The sequence below is a fragment of the Mauremys reevesii genome, linkage group 1 (genome assembly GCF_016161935.1).
Source record: "Mauremys reevesii isolate NIE-2019 linkage group 1, ASM1616193v1, whole genome shotgun sequence".
Lineage (NCBI taxonomy): Eukaryota > Metazoa > Chordata > Testudines > Geoemydidae > Mauremys > Mauremys reevesii.
In genome coordinates, this window is record NC_052623.1 from 89,368,620 (window position 1) to 89,377,622 (window position 9,003).

General features: G+C 41.4%; 1 long non-coding RNA gene across 1 annotated transcript; it reads left to right on the forward strand.

Moving 5' to 3' along the window:
• Positions 1 to 2,947: 2,947 nt before the first annotated feature.
• On the forward strand, positions 2,948 to 8,041 carry LOC120398844. The gene is made up of 3 exons (XR_005594740.1): positions 2,948 to 3,058; positions 4,773 to 4,949; positions 7,985 to 8,041. It is a non-coding gene; the product is annotated as an uncharacterized LOC120398844 (long non-coding RNA).
• The last annotated feature ends 962 nt before the right edge of the window (positions 8,042 to 9,003 follow it).

The window sequence follows — 9,003 nt, forward strand, 5'->3', positions numbered from 1 at the left end:
AGAATCACATGCAGTTCTATTTTTTAATTTCCTTTGATTCTGTAGCATTTTTGTCTTCCCATTGCCTGACCAAAAGAGGGATCTCAATGAGAGTAAACGACTGGAAGCGCAAGTAGCACTGGTGGTCAAAAGCATCTTTTAAAATCTGCTTCTTGCTAAGTGCAATGTTTTCTTTCAGACCACCATAATCCATAGATCTGTGGTTTACAAATTTTATCACTGCAATTTCCTTTACATGCATTTACAATTTCGAAGACCACTTGAAAGTTACAACTCATGGAGAATGCAGCTGTTCACTTGCTGAGAAATATTAGCCTCAGGGAGAATAATACATTAGTTCTTCAGCAACTACATTAGCTTCTTGTTGACTTCTAGCTGTAATTCAATACGTTGATTTTCATCTATAAAGTGCTTATCCTTTAGATCCTGTCTGTTTGGGAAACAGCTACCACTGTGTATTTTATCAGATATTTCACCCTGGAACAGGTTGATAAATCTATAATATAAATTTCATATATTTCTTCAAGAACAGAAGGTGCTGTTAGGGTGAAGTTCACCCTCGTGTTGATAGCCTATACTGACTTAACCCCTATATTGAAGAAGATGGTGAAAGGCTAGTGATGAATGTATTCAACCAAAGAAGATAAGTAGGCGGTTCCGGAATATAACCAAGAATAATTAATTCATGTGAGAACAGACTTTTCTGTTTCTTTGGTTAAGCATCTTGGGAGGTTTTTTGGGACAGTAGTAGCAGAAGGATTATGCATTTTACTGTAGATAGATTAGTAAGTTTTTAGAACCATTAGGAAGGTTCATGAGTGGCAAACAACTATGTCAATTACCTTTCACAGAGTGTTCTAAATCTGTTAGGGGAGATATGTTACATTCCTTGAGTATTTGCTACTCTATAAGACCCTGCCGCCCAAATGGTTTGCCTTTCTCTATTCTTTAGTGATCCTATTTCTATCACAAAGAAAGAAGCCAAACACACAACTCAGATATTGGAATCTTCCATATATATATATATATATATATAAAACTCAGCCATCCATTGGCTTATTTTCTTTGTGATGCATTACTTGTATTAACAATACCACATTGTTTTTACAAGCTGAAGCATAACAAGCAGTGACCGATATAAATTATTAAAAATATTGGATCAAATCCAGACCTGGAGTAAACCAATACAGCTCCCATTGAAGTAATTTTCATTTTGTTTGCTTTTTCCATTGTTTGCAAAAACAAAGTTTTGCTGGTAGTCTTCATAGAATTAGTGCTAACTTGGGCTTTATAAATGTAAGGCACTGAGACATTAATTTGTGTGGGTAACCCTTATTATAGTGCTATGAAAAAGTTCAAATTTAACATTCAGAGCTGTACAAATAATTTTCAGTGAAATATTTATTTGATGTATCCTCTGTTCTCCATTAATTAATTGCCTGCTTATGATTTTCTTAGATTTTACTCACGATTCAAAGATATTTCCTAAATAACTTCTGTGACCAATTCTAGGCTCACAGATTGCTTACAAGCTATTTGTATCTATTTGTGTCTAATGTTAAAATTTTTAGCTGTGATAGATTTCATTGGATATGTGGATCACAAGGGGTGTGTGTGTGTGTGTGTGTGTGTGTGTGTGTGTGTGTGTATATATTGCTCTCTCATTAGGTGAGTAAAACTCATACTCAGGTGGCATGTTTCAAAATTTGCTATCTGAGAATATTCAACAAAAGTATCTGCCAGTACCTTTAACTGATAGATTGTCTGTATAAATGAGGCAAAAAAATGGATGGAGTAAAGGCCAGAGGAATGTGGACTTATATGAGGTGAATTCAATTATTTATTAATGCAATGATTTGCGGAAAATGTCTGGAGGTATTCACCTCGCACTAACAGTAACTTTCTCCCTGACTGGCCCAGCCAGAGAACTCTTTATTTAATGTAGTGAGTAGGAAATTGCACTATGAAATTAAAGACCATGAATTTGAATCCTTCTGAGGATAAATATATAAACATCCAGACAACTGAAAAACATGACTATAGATAGCAGCAGCTGCCCCCTGACTGTAATTCTATTCTGGAGCTCAGCTAAAGACAGAAACAGGTCATATAGTCTGAAGCTTTCCCCATTCCTTCAAAGAACCTCTTACTGGAGAGGGAATGGGGAAGCCCCTCGTAATTCTGACCACAGGAGCTCCCAATACAGCAGTCATAATCCCCCTAAGCACTTCTTGAATGTAGGGATTCAATTATAAGCACCACCGCCTACATTCCCACACATTTGCTCTCAGCCGTTATATCTGGCTCTTAGCCCATTTATCTCCCTCACTGAGTATGAGTTATTTCAGCTTTGGTAGTAACTAATGTGAGATATACACAGTGACAAGAGAGAGAGATGGCCAGATCAGCACAGGACATTCCAGAGTCAGCTTCCTTCCAATCAGCTCATTTCTGAGCAGGGGCAGCGCCAGGCACCAGCATGCCAAGCGCGTGCCTGGGGCGGCAAGCCACCGGGGGCGCTCTGCCGGTCGCTGCGAGGGCGGCAGGCAGGTTGCCTTCAGCGGCATGCGTGCGGAAGATCCGCTGGTCCCGCGGCTTCGGCGGACCTCCCGCAGGCATGCCGCTGAATCCGCGGGACCGGGGACCTCCCGCAGGCAAGCTGCCGAAGGCAGCCTGCCTGTCGTGCTTGGGGCGGCAAAATACCTAGAGCTGCCCCTGCTTCTGAGGATTTTTTTATTGTAATTGTATTTCTATAAATGATCAGTGTTTCCATGAAGGGAATGCCCTGTATTTCATATTTCTTCACATTGTATTTTGTGAATAAATACATAAGTAAATCCTTCTCATGGATCTTGAGTTAAAGTCACAGAAAGTGGCAAACAATATCTTGGTGACATTTAAAAATGTACAACATGTTTACTGTATATCTAAAATAAATTCCCCACCTATTTGCAGGTTTATGGTGCAGAAAGTTAGAAGAAGAAAAATGCAAATAGCTATGATTTGCAGGATAAGCAGAATGTCATGGACAATGTAACTCTTATTAACTGAAGTGAAGGTAATGTATGTTTACCTTTATATTTTCTTCTAAAACCAGTATATCTATGCAACATCAACATTCTTCATTAATTTATTAACATCTCTGTTCACTGGTGTTTGCAGTAGTAATTCCACTGTAAATGAAGAAACAGATTGTTTTTGTGAAAGGAGTCTTAACTACAAATTAGTTGCAGCAGGGGGTTCTGTTTTACAACTCATTAAAATCTGCTGAACTTACTTCCTGGAGTTCTGCCTAAGCTGTTTCTTAGGAATTACACACTTGGAAATTTCTTGTTTGCTATAATAGATACACAAAAGAGTTATAAACCAACAGTGCTGAAAATTATTACTGTGCATTATCTTCTACTTCATGTCACCTACAGTTAAATCGATGCTTATCATTTATTTAATTGCTATATTTCAAATATATTTGCACCTGTTTCTAATCTCCATAAGAGCATTTTACCTTTTTACTCTTGCTGTGAATGTATAATATTTAAAAGTAATAGGCTATGCATTCAACATTGCTGTGATTCAGGAGTGAATAAAGCTTTCATTGGATGTATTAATTCACCATAAATGCAGTTTTTTAAATAATACATTTTGCATAAAGAGAATGTAAAAACACATACACCATTTCAATTGATTCATAATCACTTCTTGTAATGGATGCAGGGGAGATAACCTGCTCCATCACACTATATGCAACTATTAAAGGAGACTTTGCACATCAGCTGTAACTATTATCCCTCTACATATTGGTTAATATTTTAATATTAAATATCAATAATTTAATCCTATGCCTGCACTGAACAATAAATTTCCAAACTTGACTATTTATTTCAGGGTCAAAATAAATGCATATAAGAAACTTAATAGTTTTGAAAATGTCCTAATCCATTTACTACTCTTGCTATAGATACTTTTGTAAATTGACTCCTACAAGTAGGAGAAAAATACACTAACTGCTGTAGAAAATGTGTACAAATAGACATTGAGAAGACAAATTCTAGACAGTGAACCATCATGAAATTTGCTGTAGGTATGCTTTTTAATATTTTTATGAGAAGGCACATTTGTCTTTATAGCAATATATTAAATGAGCACATATTTAACAATACCCATAGATATTTAGAATGTTGGATAGATTGCTGAAGATATACTTTTCTTTATAGTAAAGAAAGATTGGTCATCAAAACTAATTTTATTCAGTCATTTTAGTCTGTTTACTTTTCCTCTCAAGTCACTATTGTCCTATTCTTTGAAATTTTATTTCACCCTTTGTTTTTATTCTGTCACATCTTTGTTTTACTAAACATTGAATAATGCTTCTCTCCTTTTTTTTTTCTTCAATGATTTGCCAGGTGTTGTGCTGTATTTCTTGTTTTTTCCTTTTAATGGTTGATTATGTTTCCCGATACTCATTTAGGCTTTTTTCCCTATTTCCTATTTTATCTGCCCTGTTTCTGCCAGCCATTCAAGAATGGTGATCTCTACTATGAATGGCTTAATCCAAAAGCCAGTCAAAGAAAGGTTCATAGGTTCCCTCTTTCTCCTGGGACTCAATCTTAAAAAGTGCTGAGGTCTCTGGCCCCAGTCCAGTAAAGCACTTCAATACATGATTAACTTCAAGCACATGTGTAGTCCCATTAACTTCAATGTACCTTGCAGGATCAAGCTTCTGGCTACAATAGCTACTGTTCCATTTCTACATGCACACTTTTGCTTTTCAGGAAGATCTGATGTGCAGCCCTATCCATCCTGTCCTCACTGCCACTCTTTAAATCAGTTTATGGAAGGCAATCAGTAATCAGTCTCCTAACACTGAGTTGAAATATGTCCCTTTGAATCTGCAGCTCATCTATTCTCCACTGGCAGAAGAATTCTTTGAGTCCCTATATCACTCCCAGGTCAGTCTACGCTATCAAATTATGATAAGTCATTTTCTATAATTTTCTCCCCTACCTTTAATTTATCTGGGTTTTGTACAGGTTCAAATGAACTTCTCACTTCAAAGAAAAACTCTTATCAACCCAGCTACATTTCCCCAGCTTTAATATCACAAGCAAGTGAAACTGCAGGCATGTATTTGTGCATATTGATGCAAATACCAGTTAGACTCAGGTTTGCTTGAAAGTTTTGTGTATGTTATAAACTCTGTTGATGAATTTCATGTTTGTAAAGAAATCCCAAACCACAGGATATTTGGTTTGTAGCTAACACTACAACAGTTCTACATTTAAATAACTGTTAATCTACTGAAAATGTGATAAATAACTGAAGCTTGTGCTCCACGTACCAATGATTTTCTTTCTTTTTTTTTTTTTTTTTTGATTGGGCTGGTTGGCAGTTACATAAACAATTACTCAATGTAATTTATTTCACTGCATTTTCAGATTGGCCCTCCCCACTTCCCTCCAATCCCTCCCCTAGTTTTAATTATTTTTATCTCAGTTCCCTGAATTCAAAAATACTTTTTCTATTGGATAATTTCTCCAATTCCTCTAAACCCATACTTTAATGGGCTATATTTTCAGCTGGTGTAAATGAGTGTAGCTACCTAATATGATTTTGTTTTGAAGCCATTTGTCCCTGTAGAGACTTGATTTCTATCTCTCTAATGATGACTATTTCATATGGACACTGTTTCCCTCTTTGTATATATTTACCTGTTGTGAAATAATTAATTCCAGTTTCTGCTGTTTTCTCCCTGTGGCCCTGTAGTGAGGCAACTGCCCCACTCCCATAGGCCGGGGTTAAAAGTGGCCAAACTAGCCTGATTGGGGAAGCAGCCACAGCTGTGAGCAGCTCAATCAAGGCCCAGCTGGCCCTAATAAGAGGATGTGGGCTGAGAAGCTGGAGGAGTCTCACACTAGCCATGGAGTGGGAGAGGGCCTAGCTGCTGGGGAACTTACGGTACCTGAAACTGGAGCAGTGCTGGGGAATAGGGCAAGGGAACTGGGGAGCTCCAGCCTGGTAAACTCCTAGGCTGCAGGCCTTGGTGAAGACCTACACAGGTGTTGGGGTTGCAGCAGTGCAGCCTGGGGATAGGCAGAGGCAGCTGGTCCAACCTCCTTGCCAATGATGAGTGGCCTTTACAGACTGCAGCGTGCCCCAGTGAACAGGGGCTAGATGATGACTGGCAGTAGCTTCTGAGGCAAGGTGGAGTTAGAGGGTTGGGGGTTCCCCTGGGAGGGAAGACCCAGAGCATGTGGGTACCATGGGGGAGAACCCCGAGGTAAAGGGCATCGGGGTGTGGGAGAGATATGGGGCGAGACACCAACCTGCAGAAGGCATTCTGGGCTGGAAAAGAGCTAATTCTCAGGATGACCAGCAGGAGGTGCCATTGCTTCACTACAGGCCCATAACAGTTTAGTCTCCTAGGACAGAAATGCTATAGTTTAGACCAGGGGTTGGCAACCTCTCACACACAGCTCACCAGGATAAGCACCTTGGCAGGCCGGGCCAGTTTGTTTATCTGTCACGTCAGTTGGTTTGGCTGACTGCGACTCCCTCTGGCCTTGATTCGCCGTCCCAGGCCAATGGGGGTGATGGGAAGCGGCGCGGGTGAGGGATGTGCTGGCCACGTCTTCCCACCACCCCCAGTGGGAGCCGCAGTCGGTCAAACCTACCAATGTGGCAGGTAAACAAACTGGCCTGGCCTGCCAAGGTGCTTATCCTGGTGAGCCGTGTGCCAGAGGTTGCTGACCCCTGGTCTAGCTCAAGTTACTGGGCTCAATGTACGGGTATTTGGCTGACATTTAATACTATTACACCCAGGACACCACACAGATTATTTCTGTCTATATTGGTTCTTTCTGGCTGTGAAACTACAACATATGCCAATTAGAAAAGAAATGGGGAAACTAGAAATATGTTTGTTTTTAAAAAACTAAAGATAGCTAGACTTGAAACTTTATCTGTTTTAGAGGCCAGGAAGATGTTTTACAGAGTTGAGAAGGATTATTTAGGTTTTTTCTGGAATACATTTGAACATATTCCATACATAGTTGCAGCAATCGGATAATAAAAGTTGGGCGAAATCACCACATTTGCTTTCACCAACTCCACACATCCACCCTCCAGGTGGCGCACACCTAATCCCACATTGCTCCTCTTTTGACTTCCTAATACACATATACTTAATATTGCAGGATAGCGCACCAGCTCACCACTCTGGGACATCCCTCCCATATACACCACTGCTCCTTTGGCTCATATAAACATACACACCTATGCACTGACTGCTCCTGGAACCCATACATACCATCATCACACCTACACACCCACTTCTCCTGAAAGGATCCCCCTTCCAAAATCACACAGACACCCCATTTAAATCCCACCCATATTACCAAATACCTTCATTTTAGGAGGGTTCCTGATGACTCACATCTACTACTTCAGGGGCTTGTATGCACATAAACGACATTTGTAGCCCTCTTGGAGTTTTCTCCATACATGCTTACTCCACAAAATGAAACATGCCATGCCAAGGATTCATTGCTATCACCTTTCTTACCACTCATCCAGAGCCCAGGTGGTGAATCCTGTAATCATCTTCATAACTGTCCTGTGGCCACAGGAAGAGGTAAAGACTGAGGCAGGATCTTCACTTTTTCTTCCATTAGGACTGATGAGGGTGGAAAGAAGTGGGTTCTTCTTTCCCTTTTCCCAGAGTCCAGTCTTCACTCTCCCTCTCAAGAGGCCATGTGAAGGGATAGAAACCATGATCAGGAAGCATGGGAGCAGTGAGGCTCTTCACTTCCCACTTTACCAATGCCTAGGGTAGGGGAATGTGGTTAAGTCAGTGGGAGTCAGACATCCCCTGCTGGAAGTTTTCCTTGTCCTTATGGAAGTGCACTGAGTTCATCTACATGTGAAATGTCTGGCTGGAAATGAGAAATTGCCTATATAGACACTTTTCCTGATTCTTTTTTTCTAGGGTGGAGGAACAGAGGACGGGAGATAATTGATGCAAACAAAAATTGAAGCAGGGGGTATATCTCCCTTATCGCTCTCCTGGGTATTTGTCCTTATGTTCAATAATAGATTTAGGCCTGGTCTACACTTGGACTTTAAGTCGAATTTAGCAGCGTTATTTCGAACTAACCGCTCAACCGTCCATACCAGGAAGCCATTTAATTCGAACTAGAGGGCTCTTTAGTTCGAATTTGGTACTCCACCCCGACAGGTGGAGTAATGCTAAATTCGACATGGCTAGCTCGAATTAGGCTTGGTGTGGATGCTAATCGAACTTAGTAGCTCCGGGAGCTATCCCACACTGCACCACTCTGTTGAAGCTCTGGACAGCAGTCCGAGCTTGGATTCTCTGGCCAGCCACACAGGAAATGACCCGGGAAAATTTGAATTCATTTTCCTGTCTGGGCACTTTGAATCTGACGTCCTGGTTGGACATCGGGGCGAGCTCCGCAGCACCTGCAACGATGCAGAGCTCTCCAGCAGAGGAGTCCGGGCAATCCCAGAATAGAAAGAGGTCCCCAGCATGGACTGACCGGAAAGTCATGGATCTGATCGCTGTGTGGGGCGAGGAGTCTGTGCTCTCAGAGCTGCGCTCCAGCAAGCAGAATGCAAAGACCTTCGAGAAGGTCTCGAAAGCCATGAAAGACAAAGGATACAGCCGGGATGCGATGCAGTGCCGCGTGAAAGTCAAGGACCTAAGACAAGGGTATCAAAAAGTCAGAGCGGAAAACGGACGCTCCAGAGCCAAGCCCCAGACATGCCGCTTCTACGAGGCACTGCATGCCATTCTAGGTGGGTCTGCCACCACTGCCCCACCAGTGACGGTGGACTCCGAGGATGGAATAGTGACAGTTCCTCCTCGATGTTCGCCGATGGGGAAGATGAGGAATGGTCTTTGGAGGACGGCGCAGGCGACAGCGAACCCACTCCCGCTTTCCCTGACAGCCAGGATCTCTTCATCACCCTCACAGAGATCCCCTA